The sequence below is a fragment of the Phoenix dactylifera genome, chromosome 8, assembly GCF_009389715.1.
Source record: "Phoenix dactylifera cultivar Barhee BC4 chromosome 8, palm_55x_up_171113_PBpolish2nd_filt_p, whole genome shotgun sequence".
In the NCBI taxonomy this organism is placed as follows: domain Eukaryota; kingdom Viridiplantae; phylum Streptophyta; class Magnoliopsida; order Arecales; family Arecaceae; genus Phoenix; species Phoenix dactylifera.
In genome coordinates this window covers 12,965,478-12,984,986 of record NC_052399.1, presented here as the reverse complement: position 1 = coordinate 12,984,986, position 19,509 = coordinate 12,965,478, and positions in this window count along the sequence as shown.

Sequence of the window (19,509 nt, the reverse complement as noted above, 5' to 3'; positions counted from 1 at the left end):
CCGGATATGGATAAAAATTTGTGCATTCGATTAATATTCGTGTCAATATTTATCAAAAAAACATAGATATGGATATAGATCGGCAACCATTAGATCTATATCAGAATATCTGATTTTATTTATAATTTTATTTAAATTTGTATAGAACTTATGAACTTTTAAAGATGGCTATATTAGCATACTACTAACTTATTTTATTATCCATGTACAAATGTTTTTAATTTTGTGGTTATATTGTATTTATATCTATATTTTTGATATCGAATTTGTGTCTTTATTTGTTTAAAATAAATATTATCTGTGTTTGTCAAATAAAACAAATCTAAATATAAATATACTGGTATTTGATCAAATTTAATCTTAAGTATGCAGTACACATGCAAAATAAGTTTTTTTTAATCTTAACATTTCATTTGGTTTAGGCCAGTTTTAGGCATGATTTGGCATCCATGCGTGTTTGCTATAGTTGCAGGGCTTGGCATACCCTTTTAAGGCGTAAGCCATGGTTTTAATGCCCTCAAGGTCATTTCTATGTTTACTGCCGGTCCATTTTATCTTGGATAATGTGAAATGATATACAATAGTGGCCAATGCAACATTAAAATAATGGCTTGAGTCAGAATTTTAAAATTCTTTCATTATGCTATGATTAATTCATTACGAAATATCATGATCAATGTACTAGAGTCTTAATGAATGGTTATTCTTATTATTTTGATCTACCATATTCACTATTATTCTTTGATTCTATAGTCATTATATATCAGCTAAAATAGTGGGATGGTCTAATACTCATTATTCGTTATTTCTTCAAAACGGTTTCAAAAGCCTAAAAGCAGAGGCAGAGTGGTTTAATCAGAAACCGCTCTTTAAAGCATTAGTCTCAATATATTTAGTTCTGTCCGCTATAGACACCATTGTAGTTATAGATAGGCCATCCATGGCTTGCTTTAGACCATTGATGGCCAGCCATTCGAGTCAAGGAGCTTCTGGTGTCAAGCAAGGGTTAGGATGTCAAAAACGTTGAAAAAAAGAGAGGCAGATGAAACGAAGGGAATGCGTTTTATTTTTACTTTTATTTTTATCTTTTTATCTTTCAGGTTATAATCATCATTCAAAAATATTTAGAGTTATAAAGCAAAGTCTTACGCTTTTTTCTTAATGTTAAAGAGATATTATACAATGAAATAAAGTGTCACATGCCAAATGCAGGTTTTATTTAGTAACTTGAAGAAAAAAGTTTTTAAGGTTGCTTTTTCACCACCTCGACTCGAGGCGCAAGTTTTTTAAGCCTCAAGGCTAGCTTTTAGAGACCTTGTTTACAAATGGTATGATTGGGATAGGACCAAAAAAAAGAATTTATTTTTTTAAATTTATACAATTTTGTATTAAATTTACCTCAATTTGTGACAATTCTGCCAATTGTTTAGGTTCATCAAGATATATAAGTTGATAAGTATACAAGTATTCTGGAACTGATTTAAACAAATATAATATTTAGCATATATGGAATTATTGTTGTAAATCTCTTGTGGAGTTTTCAATTTTGGTGGTTTTGACAGTTCCTTTCTAAATTGTGCAGTTTCAATCATAATAACCTTAAAAAATGGAAATAGAAGATAAGTAAAAGAAGCCAAGAAAAATAATTACACAAGATTTAAAGTTATTTTATGATATGAAAGGCTTTTTCTCATGTACTCTCAATAATCTTAGGCTGAAGTAACTGTTACATAAAAATATAATTTATTTTGTGCCATGACAATATTTTTTTTAGTTCAAATTAGGCTAAAGTTGATATTGTATTCAAGTAATTTTAAAATGTGTGCTTGTATGTTGTACTATGAACATGTATATTATGCAGTTTTTCAACTTAGTTTATTTGAAAAATATATTATGTTTAAGAGTTTTGAAGCTTTTCAATCCTTAGTGCATTCAAAACTCTTGCTTCAATTTTTAGTAAAATTCACAAGTATATTTTGTATTCCACTGTCACATATATTCTTTTTAAGCACTTCACAAGTATATTTTGAATTTCACTATCACATATATTCTTTTTAATATGCATAACATCTAAATTATAATGCAAAGAAAGATCCTTCTGATATGGTAATTCAAAGAAAATGCTTTTTTTCTTCCAATTATAGCTTTGTATAGAGTTTACACGTTTTCTTTTCTTCCCGCTCCCACAGAAAATAACATGTTCGAACTCATGCAATTGATCAAGCACTTCATCTCATCATCTCCTGACAACTGCTTAGGAGGTGGCCTCAGTTCCTTCTCACTATTAAATATCTTTTTAGAATTTCACCGTTTATGGCCAAGTGCCAAGAAACAACGGCTACCAATATAACTAAACTTACTATAATGCTTCAGCCAATATGAATATGTATCTTTGTTGCAGAAGGACATGCTATGTTCCTTTTAGTACTCCACCCCAATAAATTGCCATATGCAGGGAAGTCATTTAAAGTTGATAAGGCTACTGTATGCATTGGAAACTTTTGTTTCATTGAGGCATCGTAAGTACCAATGCCTTTTTCCTATAACTCCTTAATTAATAGTTGCAGATACATATCAATATCATTCTTTGCATCCATCACTGATCAGCCACCTGATGTTAGCCAAAGCAATGAACACATACTTGTAGATCTTCTGTTAGAGGAAGGAGCACCTCCGACCATCCTGAGCTGCCCTATCCACTGTTGCCGGTCCGTAGCAGGCAATCATCACCTGGCTCCAAAAAATTGTAGCTCAAGTACAAGTCTCGCTGCATGCCGAGCAATCAACGTCTCTCTCCTTATAAGCAGAGACTGAACACCCAACTCTGTTTTGTGAATCGGCTGGCAGAACGCCTCCCACGCCAGCAGATGCACCCCATGACCACCACCATGCAAGCCCCACATTCTATCTACTTCTTTATCTCTTTGATTATATATATATATATATATATATATATATATATATATATATACATACTCGATAAGTAAAAGTTTAAATGGATTAGTAGGTAGATATAGGTTTATATAAAATCAATGGGCTAGATATGGATTTACATTTTTCTTACCCGATTACAATTGAGTTGCGTTTAGGTTGAGAGTCCCTTGAACCGAGCCGTGTTCAACTTGTTCTGAAACCTAAACCAACCCACGCCACTAGTACCCTTTAAAAAGTCCCCTAGGCCAAAAGTAGAAGTAAATTCATCAAGTTATATCAAAAAAAAAAAAAATCACATAAAAAGAATCCAACTCCTACTACAATCCATGATCTTCTCACATGCATTTCAGAGCTCTAGTTAAGATAAATCCTTAAGTGCATGCTTTCATATGAGACTAGGGTGTAATAGTATAGTAAAATACAAAAAATACAAAGTGATCACTTTTGAAAAAGAAAAGGCGAACTTTGGATTTTGGGTAAATATATAAATGAGCTGAATTTGGTTTTTTTTTTTTTCCTTCTTTTTGCCAAGTTCCCCTTGAGGGTATTAGTGACACCATGTCAAATGTATGAGGTCACTAATCTCAGATGCCTTATTCACAATGCTATATCCGTTGATTGCATTTTTTTTTCTTCCCCTTTTAGAAGAAAAAATAATTGCTAGTAGTTTGCTTACTCTTAATAGAGCAAACACTCGAGCTTTTTTAACCTCTGAAGAAAGGAGTGCCCCATTTATTTTTGAAGTCTTCATTTTTACTTTTTATAAATGGAACTAGATAAAAACTCAAGCTTTGTTAGCTTCTGAAGAAAGAAAGACAAGCATTAATTAATAGGATGAGACGCGGTGCCCATGCCTCCGCCCGCTCCCTCTCTCTCCCTCTCTTCCTCTCTTTCCCCTACCCTGCAAAAATAAACACTAACGTGTTTATGATAAGCATTCCTCAAAATGATAAGCACCTTGTTTGCAAGAATAAATACTAATATCGTAGAAATAAATGAAAAAGATCTAGCCCTTATCGGTCTGATGAAGGCTACCTCATAGGTAACAGCAATAGAGAAGGATAAATAGAAAGTTCAAAGGGAGTAAATAAATACTAACATACTAGGAGAAAAAAGTAACTTTGCAGAATTAAACACTAATCCTATGATGATAAATACCTAATCTATGGAAATAAACATAAATATCGTGGAAATAGACAGAAAATTTTTTTGGCATGGGCGGGGCATATCCCATGGGATGGGTACGAGCATGGGTAGCGTGTCATGTCCCTGGAAGTGGGCTGCGCGGAGCTATGCCCCACCCGATCCGATCCGAATTTTTTATTTTTTCGGGCTTGGCCCCAAAATTCTTGAATAATCCAGGCCCGAGCCCGATTGGGCTGGCCTGAATTACGCATTTGGACCAAAAATAGGTCCGGCCTAAACCCAATTAAAGTTTAATATTTCATAAATATTGTTTCACAAGAAAATAAGCTAGTTAAAAATTAGGCTCTCTTCTATAGTACAAATAAATAATATATGATACATTATTTTCAGCTAAATCCATCTTAATTTGTTTTTTACTTCCTCATTATTCTTTATAAATAACAATATAGAAAAAAAATTAATTCAGGCGTAAATTTGGGCTTTGTTTTGGGGCTTGTTCGGGCTTGGGCCTATGACATACCCGAGCTCGGCTTGAAAAATAAATGGGTTCTACATTAAAGCCCAAATCCAATTTGAACTCTTTCGGACCTAGCTCGAAGCCCGACTCGAAGTCAGTCTAGCCCAATGAAATTGGGACGGGCCCGAGCCCATTTTTAGCCCTAGTCCCATCCCATTAAGGATTAGTGTTGAATGCAAGAGAGGTGGAAAAAGGTATGAATGCTATCCCATCTCGTTAATGTTGTATTTTTTTTTTTTTTTTGGAGGTAACAATGGAGAGGCTGTTGTTAACGGCTGGTTTCTGGGCTTCATGATGCAAGCTGGTCAGACAGCGGCAGATGTAACCTGATCTGGTTTAGCTATACTCGAGTAAAATCCTAGTCAATCTTTCTCTCTATACATACACACACACATACATGCGCGCGCTATATATATATATATATATATATATATATATATATATATATATATATATGTATATGTAGATGTAGATGTAGATGTAGATGTAGATATAGATAGGCCTCTTCCAGGGGCGGCCCAATACATTTGGAGGCCTTAGGCGAACTCATTAGAAGAGGCCTTTTTTTTATTATTATTTAAATAATAAATTTTTTTAATAAGTATAAAAATATTTTAAAATTTTTATTTAAAAATAATTCGTCTAGCTTTTTGAGAAGCAAAATTACTAATTAAACTTTTATACTCAAGATCCATTAAAATACTATTTTCAATCGATAATATAGCTAATCCATTTAATCTTTCTTGTGACATAGTTGATCGCAAATAAGATTTTATCAACTTTAATTTTGAAAAACTTTTTTCAACAGAAGCAACTGTTACAGGTATTGTTAATAATATCCTATATGCAATGCATGCATTTGGAAAAGAATCTGTTTTTTTTATAAAACTTAAAATATCAATAGGGGTACTAGTTTCTGTTTGTAAAAATTCTTTTAAAATTTTTAACTCTGAAAACAGATCAATACTACCAATATCAGAATATTCACCATGCTTTAAAAAGTTTTCAAGATTAAGACAACACTTTTTCAAATCATCTTCATTCAAAGATTTTAACTTTCTAAAATTAAACAAAAAACCAAAAATATTTTCATATACGGTAAATTGTTCAAACCTATTTTGAATTGAAAAAATAGCTTGATCTACTATATATAAAAAATAATCAATTCTAAAAGATTTTTCAGCTAATCTTGTTATCTCATCATCATTATTTTCATCAAAATATTTTTTTTATGGATCACACGTTTTTCACAAAATATAGGTTCTATTTTCATTTCATTTGTAATTTCTTTAGATGAATTCAAAGCACTCATGAATCCATTTTTTCTATAACTTTTCAAATAAGAAAGAAGACTTTTTAATTGATCTATAGCAACATCAATATGCATGTCTTCAGATTGTAAAATCATACTAACTGAGTTAACAGCAAACAATATATCGTGCCAAATATTCATGCCTAATAAAAATTCAAAATTTTCAATCTCATATGTAGCTAAACATGTGGCTTCACTTTTTATTTTAGGATCTTTACTAGTTTCCGCTATTTGAACTAAAGCATCTCTTATTTTAGGAGCTTGGTTTTTAACTGCTTTGACACTTTCAATACGACTTTTCCAACGTGTTTGTGACAAGGGTTTAAGAGTTAATGTGGATATATTATCTTGTAAAATTTTCCATCGTTTTGTAGAAGAAGAAAATAAGGTATAAATTCGTTGTATCACTCCAAAAAAAGATATAGCCTTAGGACACGAGTTAACAGTATCACATAATACTAAATTCAAGTTATGACATCCACATGGTGTGTAAAATGCTCTAGGATTTATATCTAATAATCTTCTTTGTACACCTTGATGTTTTCTTTTCATATTAGATCCGTTGTCGTACCCTTGTCCTCTTATATCATTAACCTCAAGTTTATGTTTTTCTATTATATTTATAAGTTCATTAAAAAGGCCCTTTCCAGAGGTATCATCTACTTCTAAAAATTCTAAAAACTATTCTTCTACTTTTACTGAACTTGTTGCAGTATCTGCACATCTTAAAACTAGGGTCATTTGTTCCTGATGGCTTGTATCAGGAGTGCAATCAAGTATTACAGAAAAATATTTTGCTTCTTTAATCTTTTTAAGTATTATAGCTTTAATTTTAGATGCTAACATTTGAATCAATTTATTTTGAATATTATGACCTAAATAATGATTGTGAATTTCACCATGTTGAATGCGTCGAATATGTTCTTGCATTATTGGATCAAATTCTACAATCGTTTCAATAAAACTTAAAAAATTTCTGTTATTGCTTTGATAGATCTTTTCATTCTTTCCTCGAAATGCTAAATTATTTTTTGCAAGATTTTTTATGACAGCAATAATTCTAAATAGAACTTTTTTCCAATGATCCTTCTCTTAGTTTATTTGTTCTTGGAGACTTTTATCAATTGTATTATTTTTTAGCAATCTCACTTCTAAATCAATCCACCTATTCATGCTAATGATATGTTCATTAGTTGTTTCATGACTTTTAAGCTTGAAACCTAGATTTTTCCAATCCCTACTTCCTTCATTGACTAATTGACTCGTGCTAGGCTTTGAATTTAATAATTTACAGCAAAAATAATATACTCTATCCAAATCTTTCGAATACATTAACCATTTTCTATCATATTTTTCACCATTAGGTAACTTACGAATATAATATATCGTAGAGAAGTGCCTATTGTTTTCATCCTTAGGAAAATGAAAATCATAATCCCTAATTGGATCTCTTTCCACTGTTAGATCTCTAAATTTTGTAACAATCATTTTCCATTGACCAGGATCATATAAATTTGTAGGAATAGAACTAGTTTCATAATCTTTTTCCTTATTTATCCTATCTCCATCTGATTCTTCATTGTGTTCTTTACTAGATATTGTTTCACTAGCAATCTCATTTTTTAACTCTATTTCGGGTGCCTGTTCAATTGCTAATTCTTGAGTTGAATTGATGTAGTGTTATGTTTGTTTGTAACAACAAATCTATCTAGAGTTCCTTTTTGAGATTGAATGAGTTTATCGATTTTTCTTTTTTTTTTTTGAGTTTTTCATACCTACAGTCATATTTTCTATTAGACATTTTAATCTATAAATAATATTATTAAACTAAGCAATTAAAAAATCACCACAAACAAATCAAAATATAAAAAAGTTAAAAATGATAAAACTTAATTGTGTCGAGAAAAACAAACTCGGGTTCCGACAAGTAGTGCCGAACTTAATTGTGTCGAGAAGAGGTGGAATAGTTTCGAACTCGACGGCGAGAAGAGGCGGAATAGTGTCGAACCGCTGAAGTCACAACCAATCTACAATTGGACTAAAAAATAACCAATTCTAAATTAATTACTTGACTAAATAAAAATTAATTGGACCAAAAATTAATTAATAAACTAAGTAACTTATAATTACTTACTAACTCACCTGCCTCACACACACAGTGAACCGCCGATTCGCTAAACCGGGATCAGTGGGAAGTGGGAACCGGGATCAGTGGGAACCACCGAACCGAGAACTTGGGATTTGGGAAGTGGGAGGAGGTCGGGAGGTGGGAGGAGGTCGGGAACCGGGAACCCCGAGGAGGCCAGAGCGGCGGAGGAGCTGAGGAGAAGACGGGAGGAGGTCGGAGCGGCGGAGGACCGTGGGTGGGGGCCTTCTCTGGGTCGGGACTCGGGACTCGGGAGGAGGTCGGAGACTCGGAAGAGCCGAGGAGGAAGTCGGAGACTCGGAGTCGGAAGTCGGGAGGCCTCGCCGCCTCGGTCGCTGCGGAGCCCGGAGGTCGGAGGAGCCGAGGACGGAGGACGGCGACTCGGCGAGGAGAGAACGGGAGGCCAGAGGCTCGGAGCTGAGGAGGCCAGAGCTCGAAGCCGAGGAGGAGGCAGTACAGACTGCACAGATGCACGGTGGACCAGAGCTTGGAGTGTTTGGGAACCCGCCCATGCCGCTGATATTTCAAAAATTTTTCAGATGGCAGCGGAATCGGCATGCGCGAGTTCGACGTTCATCGCATGAACATTGTTTCGAGACCTTTCGTAATTAGGTAAGAATTAAAACTTTTAAAACTACTAGGAAGATCAAATCTTCACCTTGCGTGGGTAGATGATCACCGCGAATCTGAATTCATGGTTTTAGGAAGAGGGTTCGCTTGAAGCCGTTCAAACGTCCGGCCTCTATGGGTATCCACACGAAGTAGAGAACCGATCAAAGCTTTCTTGTCTTCCCGGGGTGCTAGCTCCCTTGCAAAGACTCCTTTGATGGCTGATCTCTTCTCTTTCTTTCAACTCTTGAAAGTGCTTGAGAGGAGGAAGAAGAAGGATGAAGAAGAGGAAGTAGATGAACCCCTGCACAGCCTTCTTTCTGTTGCTTGCGCTGGATGAAGAAAAGGAAGAGGAGGAGGCCGCCAACACTTGGAGGTTCCTTCTTTCTTGCTTGCGGCTGCAACTAAGAGGGAGGAAGAGGGTGGCCACGGCACAAGGGAAGAGGGCTCCAATGCTTAGGGCGCCGGCCTCATGGTGCTTCTTATAGCTATCAAGGGCTCCTCCAAAGTTGGAGCCCTAGATAACTTTCCAAAGAAAGAAGGGGGCGCCGGCCCTAGCTCCTCTCTTCTTCAATCCGCACCATCCAAGATGAGAGGGGCTGATGCCCCTCTTACTTGGTTAACCTAATCCTCTTCCAAAGAGGATTAGGTGCCTCTCTCATGGTTTAATCCTAATCTAATTAGGATTGGCCAAATTGGGTTCAATCTATGCTAGTCCTGATCCAATTAGGACTTGAATGAACCATGACTCAATTGAACTCTTCAATCCTAATCCAATTAGGAGTCATGTTGATTCATTAGATTAATAATTAATTTAGACTTAAGGAATCCTAATCCAATTAGGATTTGTTTTAATTTTAGTCCTAATCCAATTAGGACTCTATTTGAATCCGAAGTCCTAATCCAATTAGGATTTCTAGGAATCCTACTCCAAGTAGGAATCTAATTTTAATTCAAAACTCCTAATCTCATTAGGATTGAGGAATCCTATTCCAAGTAGGAATGCCAGTCCTAATCCAATTAGAACTCTAGGTATCCTACCCGAAGTAGGATTCTTGTTTCAAGTCCAATTAATTAATTCCTTTTCCTTCTTCAACTTCTTATCAATCAAATTGATTTCTTGTGATTCCTAATCACGATTTCAACCATCGGATCGGTCAATACTTCTAGTGTGTGTGACCCCATAGGTTCTATTCTGACTGGTAGTGAGATATATTGTGATCTCTATCACTATATCATTGAAAACTCCTTTCAATGGGTTGGAACGATTCCAACTCAACTCATTAGGGTTTATCGATCATCAAGATAATCCCTATGAGTCCCACCATCCACCAGTGACACCTAGCAGCATGTAGTGGCTACCCAGCAGAATGGAATGATGAACCTCTAGGTGCAGTTAACATGTGATACAGTCCTACTATCGTGGATCCCTACAGGACGGAGGTCATGGACAACTCGTCAAACCCCATCGTCTGTCATATGTCAAGATTTATTCGACTTGAGTTCGATAATGGAAAACTCTTTTTCCACTTTATATTACTGCCCTGGCCAAGGTCTTAGAACTCAGTCTAACAAATCACATAGGATCACTCCTCTTCTATCAAGGTCGATAGATTCCTTATAGGTGCATACCCTACTCCTACAGTGAACCTACTGCAGCCAATCTACACTGCATGGACCCATATGGCTAGAGACTATGTATGTGTGCAGTCAAACTACAATAACCTCACTGTGAGTAGCCGAAGCACCGCAGGTCAAAGGACCAGTCACACTACTGCAACATCAAGTAAGTCACTGACGAGTGGATAGACATCCAAGTGAGTTCTTGTCTTGGTCACGCTCAGTACCCTTGTTCTCTAACAAGCACCTGCACTATCACTTCAGGGTCCCTACACTGTGGACTCAAGTCTCGTCCATCCAGAAGGAAAGTGATCTGTGCACTGATCGGATCGATCACCGTCCTCGTGATGATCCATTGATCAGGAGCATTTAGAAATTAATCACCAATGATACATGGCTCAAATTCTCAACTCTTGAGAATATGTATCATCATCTTATTAATTTTTTGGACGATTCATAGACACATAAACAATATGAATGAAAAAGATGCCTTTTATTTATTCAATAATAAATAGTCAAGTACAAAATTATGTTCCTAGAATCAACAATGTGTCAGCCAAATTGGCTTCTAGGGCATACATCTAACAATCTCCCACTTGCACTAAAGCCAATTGGTCATATATCTTAGGCCCATCTTCTCAAGGTGGGCTTCAGTCTTTTGCTGACTCAGCTGCTTAGTGAAAGGGTCTGTCACGTTATCCGCGGAGTCTACTCTATGCACCTCTACATATTTCTTCTCCACATAGTCGCGTATGAGGTGAAAGCGCCGCTCTATATGCTTAGACTTCTGATGAGACCTTGGCTCCTTAGCAAGGGCTATGGCGCCATTATTATCGCAGTAGAGTGGTATGGCATCTGATGTCATCACATCCAGCTCTGCAATGAATTTCTTGAACCAGAAGCCTTCCTTAGCAGCTTCAGAGGCGGCGATGTATTCGGCTTCCATAGTAGAATCAGCAATGATCGGTTGTTTAGAACTCTTCCAATTCACCATACCACCATTGCACAAGAACACGTATCCAGATGTTGACTTCCTGTCATCGACATCAGTCATGAAGTCTGAATCTGTGTACCCTTCTACCTTTAACTCTGATGATCCTCCAAAAACCAAGAATAAATCTTTAGTTCTTCTCAAGTACTTAAGAATATTCTTCACAGCTGTCCAGTGTTCTTCACCTGGATTCGACTGATATCTGCTTGTGACACTCACAGCAAGAGCTATATCAGGTCGTGTACATAGCATGGCATACATGAGGCTTCCTATTGCCGATGCATAAGGAATCTTGCTCATGCGTTGAATCTCCTCAGATGTGTTGGGGCACATCTTCTTGGAGAGATGAATTCCATGCCTTAGGGGTAAGAGACCCCTCTTGGAGTTTTCCATGCTGAACCTCTTCAGCACCTCCTCTATGTACATTTTCTGTGACAGGCCAAGCATCCTTTTAGATCTATCTCTATAGACCTTTATTCCCAAAATATAGGATGCTTCCCCAAGGTCTTTCATGGAGAATTCTTTTGACAACCAGACCTTGACCGAGGTTAGCATGGGAATATCATTCCCAATCAGGAGAATGTCATCTACGTACAGTACGAGAAAAACGACAGCACTCCCACTAACCTTTTTATAAACACATGGTTCCTCCTCGTTTTTGATGAAATCAAACGTTTTGATTGCATCATCGAAACGAGTGTTCCAACTCCGAGAGGCTTGCTTTAGTCCATAGATGGACCTTTGCAGCTTGCAGACCTTGTGATCTCCATCACTGGAAGTGAAACCCAAAGGCTGTTCCATATAGATATCTTCATCAAGATATCCATTCAGGAAAGCAGTTTTCACATCCATCTGCCAGATTTCATAATCATGAAATGCTGCAATGGCAAGCAATGTTCGGATGGATTTTAGCATGGCTACAGGTGAAAAGGTCTCCTGATAGTCAATGCCTTCGCACTGACTATACCCTTTCGCCACAAGCCTTGCCTTATAGGTCTCTACCTCTCCATCCGAACCTATTTTCCTTTTGTAGATCCATTTGCATCCAATAGGTACAATACCTTCTGGTGGTCTACTAAGGTCCAGACTTGGTTGGAATGCATGGAGTCTATCTCTGACTTCATAGCTTCCAGCCATTTCTCGGAATCGATATCAGATATCGCCTCGCTGTAGGTTTTGGGATCCTGTATGTGATCCCTATCTCCCACTAGGAACATTTCCTCGGTATCCTCTTCTAGTATACCTAAGTATCTATCGGGAGGATGGGAGACCCTACTAGATCTACGAGGTGGTCGAGGGACATCGTGTACTGGCTCTGTATGAACGGGTTCAATAGGGTCCATGACTCGTTGCTTTTCAGAGACTTTCTCTTCAAGCTCAATTTTCCTCCCACTGCCTCTATCAAGGATAAACTGATTTTCCAAGAAGATGGCATGACGGCTCACAAACACATTGTGATCCTCTGAGACGTAAAAAATATATCCTAATGACTCTTTAGGATATCCTATAAAACGAGCACTTATGGTCCTAGCCTCTAACTTGTCCGCCTGTAGTCGCTTGACGTGGGCCGGACATCCCCAAATCTTGAGATGACCCAGACTTGGTTTCTTACCATGCCATATCTCATACGGTGTGGTAGGAACGGATTTAGAGGGAACTCTATTCAATAAATAAATCGCTGTGAGTAAGGCATCTCCCCAAAGGAACATAGGTAAATCAGTGAAGCTCATCATGGACCTGACCATATCCAATAGGGTCCGATTCCTCCTCTCTGACACCCCGTTGAGTTGAGGTGTACCCGGAGGTGTCCATTGTGAGACTATGCCGTTTTCTTTGAGATAGTCCCGGAATTCCCTACTAAGGTATTCTCCTCCTCGATCTGATCGAAGAGCCTTAAGAGGTTTTCCAGTTTGTTTTTCTACTTCATTCTTGAACTCTTTGAACTTTTCAAAAGACTCAGACTTGTGTCTCATAAGATACACATACCCATACCGTGAGTAATCATCGGTAAAGGTAATGAAGTAAGAATAACGTCCCCTGGCTAGCACATCGAATGGGCCACATACATCTGTATGTACTAGGGCAAGTAATTCAGTGGTCCTCTCCCCATGTCCTACAAAGGGCAGTCTTGCCATTTTTCCTTAAAGACAGGACTCGCAAACTGGATATGACTCGGAAGTCAATGAGCCTAAAAGCCCATCTTTATCCATTTTGTTCATTCTGTCCTCTCCAATATGGCCAAGCCTGAGGTGCCACAAATATCTTTGGTTTATCTCATCTCTGGATCTTTTGGATCCTTTGGCACTCACATCTTGCTCGGTAACATTCACAGATACATCCATATGTAAATGATAGAGACTGTCAATCATGAAACCACGTGCGACTATTTTATTTCTCAAATAAATAGAACAGCAGTCTTTGTCAAATGTAAAAACATGACCTTCCTGTGCTAGACATGAAACAGAAATCAAATTTCTGCTAGCAACAGGTACATAATAACAGTCTCTAAGTATTAAACTAAATCCAGACGGTAGTCGCAGATGGTAGGTGCCCACAGCCACAGCAGCAACTTTTGCCCCGTTGCCAACCCGAAGGGTTACCGCACCTTCCGCCAGCCTTCTACTTTCCTTTAGACCCTGCATGGTAGTGCACAAATGAGCACTAGAACCAGAATCTATAACCCAACTAGAAGTAGAAGAAACCGTTAGATTAGTTTCAATTATGAGCAAGTCTATACTTTCCGAAGGTGTGTCACCTTTCTTGTTCTTCAGGCTCTCGAGGTATGAAGGACAGTTTCTCTTCCAGTGGCCTTCGACATTGCAGTGGAAACATTTTCCTTTGTCGTTAGCCTTTTTTTTTTGAACTTCCTTCTTTGGCTTCTTGTCTTTCTTCTGCTTCTTTGCAAGCTTCTTTTTCTTCCAAGTAGACTTTCTCTTGGAACCAGAAGTCAACTCAGCAGCGAGGACATTGCCCCTTGAACCTTTCAAGGCTCCCTCAGCAGTTACCAACATGTTGATTAGTTCAGTCTTAGTGCATTCAATCTTATTCATGTGGTAGTTTACTATAAACTGACCAAATGAATCAGGAAGTGACTGTAGGATCAAATCCACTTGCAATTCCTTGTGCATGTCCATACCGAGCTTCTCAAGCTCCTCTAGGTCCTTGATCATGGTCAGACCGTGATTATGGACAGACTGCCCCTCGCGCATCTTCGCTTTGAAAAGCCTCTTGGACACTTCAAAACGAGCTGTGCGACTCTGCTCACCATACAACTCTTGCAGGTGTGCCAGTATGTCCCTAGCAGTCTTTATATTTTCATGCTGGCATTGGAGTTCATTAGACATAGATGCCATCATATAGCATTTTACTCTAATGTCATCGTCCAACCACTTTTTATGCATCTCACGCTGAACATCAGTGGGACGTGCTGGTAATGTGGGGATATCTGAATCAAGTATGTAGCCTATCTTCTCACAGTCCAAAACTATTTTGAGATTTCTAAGCCAGTCCTTGTAATTGGTTCCGGTCAGTCGGTTGGTCTCAAGAATACGGGTCAAAGGGTTTGAAGCCGACATTGTATCTGCAGAGAGTAAAGATTCTATTTAGACTTTTGTACTTGATCCTAATCTGTCCTAAGGTCTTTTTAGAACAAATTGTGACTCCCACTATTTTCTTGAATTCCTCACACTCTCCTGGTAGGAAAACGGAAATCCCACACGACTAGGGTTTCTAGTGGGTACTGCGGTCCCACCGATTTACATGCCACCTCACCTAACAGTTATTGGTGACATATAGATGGATGAGTGTACAACTCTTGTACAATGCTTCTCAAGCATGTTGCAGTGTAACTTGGTCTCTAAGACATGAAGACCTCACCTAACAGTTATTGGTCCTATTTCTTAGTTAAGTCAGACCCACCGTATAACCATAGGAATAAAGTCGTCATTGGGTCCTCACCTAACAGTTATTGGTGCCCAACCCCACCTTTACCCTACAACATCTCATGTCTATAGAGAGGTCCAGCCCCCCAATGCAACTTGACCACTGTATCCAGCCGAGACAAGTCAACATCAGAAAGGCCTTAGCAGCTCTACTACAGTGGAAGACCTATTGACTTAATATTGGTTAATCAGGTCTTAGTGTTTGCAACTTGAGCCTTTCATAAGAGATAATCGAACAATTGGCCAGGTAAGCAGGTGGGAGGCTCCCCTTACTCAGAGAGTAAGGTCCTAATTAAGTAACCACCTTTCATGCTTTCCTAGACACCAATTAGATCAATTAATCTAATATGACTTGCTCATGTCGGTTCACTCTCGACTTGATTGAGGAGGTTTTGATTTAGGTCTCAATTGGGTTTGCTACATCACATGTAAGCCTATCTACCCGACTCTCATTCACATCACATGCAAACGGCGCATTGCAGGCAGTTATAATCGCGGCAATAATTAAAGCTAAACTTTAACTAGGTGATGATCATGGATTCTAATTAGGTCGTATTACAAGCACATGCACATCAATCGATCAAGTGGTCTTCAACTCTTGAATTGATTCCAAGCTTCCTTGATTCGATCCTTGATTAACTCTTGATCCCATCGCCATCAACCGCTTAGATCACCTTTCATCTCATGCCTTTGCTTCAACTTGATCGTTGATGTACATCACATCACAGAAATACAACCAGATGTAAAATAAAAATAAAAATAATTTACATCTCCTTTTAGGAGGCACGCAGGCCTCTCAAAACATCAAATAAGATGCATGCAAGCATCTGAAAAATTACATGACATCGCAGATCACATCGCAGGTCATTACATTTGATACCAAAAGGGATTGAATCCTATGATCATCACCGTATGCTACAATTATAATTTTCAGATCTGAAACTTAACTGATTATATCATGACATAGGTTGCTGATCATGCTAATCATGATTCTAAACTTTGTAATTTCATTAACAATGCAATTAGAATCATCTTTTTATCACATAAAAATCAGCATGTAAAAAATCAGCACCCCTGAAAAATCTGCATGCAGAATTTTTCAGCATGCATGATCATTTAATTTTCAGATCTAATATGCCTTTAGATATTTAATTCTTACCTTAATCTATGAAACCTAGGCTCTGATACCACTGTTTGGGAACCCGCCCATGCCGCTGATATTTCAAAAATTTTTCAGATGGCAGCGGAATCGGCATGCGCGAGTTCGACGTTCATCGCATGAACGTTGTTTCGAGACCTTTCGTAATTAGGTAAAAATTAAAACTTTTAAAACTACTAGGAAGATCAAATCTTCACCTTGCGCGGGTAGATGATCACTGCGAATCTGAATTCGTGGTTTTAGGAAGAGGGTTCGCTTGAAGCCGTTCAAACGTCCGGCCTCTATGGGTATCCACACGAAGTAGAGAACCGATCAAAGCTTTCTTGTCTTCCCGGGGTGCTAGCTCCCTTGCAAAGACTCCTTTGATGGCTGATCTCTTCTCTTTCTTTCAACTCTTGAAAGTGCTTGAGAGGAGGAAGAAGAAGGATGAAGAAGAGGAAGTAGATGAACCCCTGCACAACCTTCTTTCTGTTGCTTGCGCTGGATGAAGAAAAGGAAGAGGAGGAGGCCGCCAACACTTGGAGGTTCCTTCTTTCTTGCTTGCGGCTGCAACTAAGAGGGAGGAAGAGGGTGGCCACGGCACAAGGGAAGAGGGCTCCAATGCTTAGGGCGCCGGCCTCATGGTGCTTCTTATAGCTATCAAAGGCTCCTCCAAAGTTGGAGCCCTAGATAACTTTCCAAAGAAAGAAGGGGCGCCGGCCCTAGCTCCTCTCTTCTTCAATCCGCACCATCCAAGATGAGAGGGGCTGATGCCCCTCTTACTTGGTTAACCTAATCCTCTTCCAAAGAGGATTAGGTGCCTCTCTCATGGTTTAATCCTAATCTAATTAGGATTGGCCAAATTGGGTTCAATCTATGCTAGTCCTGATCCAATTAGGACTTGAATGAACCATGACTCAATTGAACTCTTCAATCCTAATCCAATTAGGAGTCATGTTGATTCATTAGATTAATAATTAATTTAAACTTAAGGAATCCTAATCCAATTAGGATTTGTTTTAATTTTAGTCCTAATCCAATTAGGACTCTATTTGAATCCGAAGTCCTAATCCAATTAGGATTTCTAGGAATCCTACTCCAAGTAGGAATCCAATTTTAATTCAAAACTCCTAATCTCATTAGGATTGAGGAATCCTATTCCAAGTAGGAATGCCAGTCCTAATCCAATTAGAACTCTAGGTATCCTACCCGAAGTAGGATTCTTGTTTCAAGTCCAATTAATTAATTCCTTTTCCTTCTTCAACTTCTTATCAATCAAATTGATTTCTTGTGATTCCTAATCACGATTTCAACCATCGGATCGGTCAATACTTCTAGTGAGTGTGACCCCATAGGTTCTATTCTGACTGGTAGTGAGATATATTGTGATCTCTATCACTATATCATTGAAAACTCCTTTCAATGGGTTGGAACGATTCCAACTCAACTCATTAGGGTTTATCGATCATCAAGATAATCCCTATGAGTCCCACCATCCACCAGTGACACCTAGCAGCATGTAGTGGCTACCCAGCAGAATGGAATGATGAACCTCTAGGTGCAGTTAACATGTGATACAGTCCTACTATCGTGGATCCCTACAGGACGGAGGTCATGGACAACTCGTCAAACCCCATCGTCTGTCATATGTCAAGATTTATTCGACTTGAGTTCGATAATGGAAAACTCTTTTTCCACTTTATATTACTGCCCTGGCCAAGGTCTTAGAACTCAGTCTAACAAATCACATAGGATCACTCCTCTTCTATCAAGGTCGATAGATTCCTTATAGGTGCATACCCTACTCCTACAGTGAACCTACTGCAGCCAATCTACACTGCATGGACCCATATGGCTAGAGACCATGTATGTGTGCAGTCAAACTACAATAACCTCACTGTGAGTAGCCGAAGCACCGCAGGTCAAAGGACCAGTCACACTATTGCAACATCAAGTAAGTCACTGACGAGTGGATAGACATCCAAGTGACTTCTTGTCTTGGTCACGCTCAGTACCCTTGTTCTCTAACAAGCACCTGCACTATCACTTCAGTGTCCCTACACTGTGGACTCAAGTCTCGTCCATCCAGAAGAAAAGTGATCTGTGCACTGATCGGATCGATCACCGTCCTCGTGATGATCCATTGATCAGGAGCATTTAGAAATAAATCACCAATGATACATGGCTCAAATTCTCAACTCTTGAGAATATGTATCATCATCTTATTAATTTCTTGGACGATTCATAGACACATAAACAATATGAATGAAAAAGATGCCATTTATTTATTCAATAATAAATAGTCAAGTACAAAATTATGTCCCTAGAATCAACAATGTGTCAGCCAAATTGGCTTCTAGGGCATACATCTAACACGGAGCTCGGAGCCGAGGACGGCGACGTCGGCGAGGAGAGCTGGAGAGAACTGAGAGCCGAGCTTAAAAGTTAAAATCGATTCTTTTGCCATTTTGCGCTCTGCAAGCCGATTCTACCGAGAACCGGAGAAGGTTCCGGCATTAAAAAGGCAGGCCGCAGGCGGGCCGCGGCAGACGGTCAGAGAAGGGGGGAGAGAAGGGGGAATCGGGGAGGAAATGCCCGTTGGACTTGGCCGTTGCGTTGACCGTTGCTTGTCGACGACTCGACGTTGCCCACTCGTTGCTTGTCGACGACTCGATGTTGGCCGAAGGGACGCACTGCAAGCTGTAGCGGCGTACGGGCGGAGCCCGGTAGCCATCGCCCGTCGCTAGTCCCCGTCTGCCAGACGCCACCGCCCACTCCCAATCCCAGCTTAGCCTTTCACATCCGTCGCCCAAGCCCACTCCCCGTCTGCCATAGCGCCATTAATGGAGCAATAAAAAAAAAAACTAAGCCGTGGCTGGGTGGGGGCCTTCCCTGGGCCAGGGGCCTTAGACGACCGCCTTGGTCTTCTAAGGCTCGAGCCGGCACTGGCCTCTTCCCTAACTTCAAGCATAAAAATTTGTCTCCCCAAACAAATTTTTTCTATCTGTATTTCTATAACAGTAGATAAATTAACAAGATTAGAACCGAAGGCCATTAAACTAGATATTTACCACTAGTTTTGAGGTCGTGATTGATGAAATTTAGGAATGCTATTGTGCTTCCTGATAAAATTTAATAATAGACCCACTGAACAA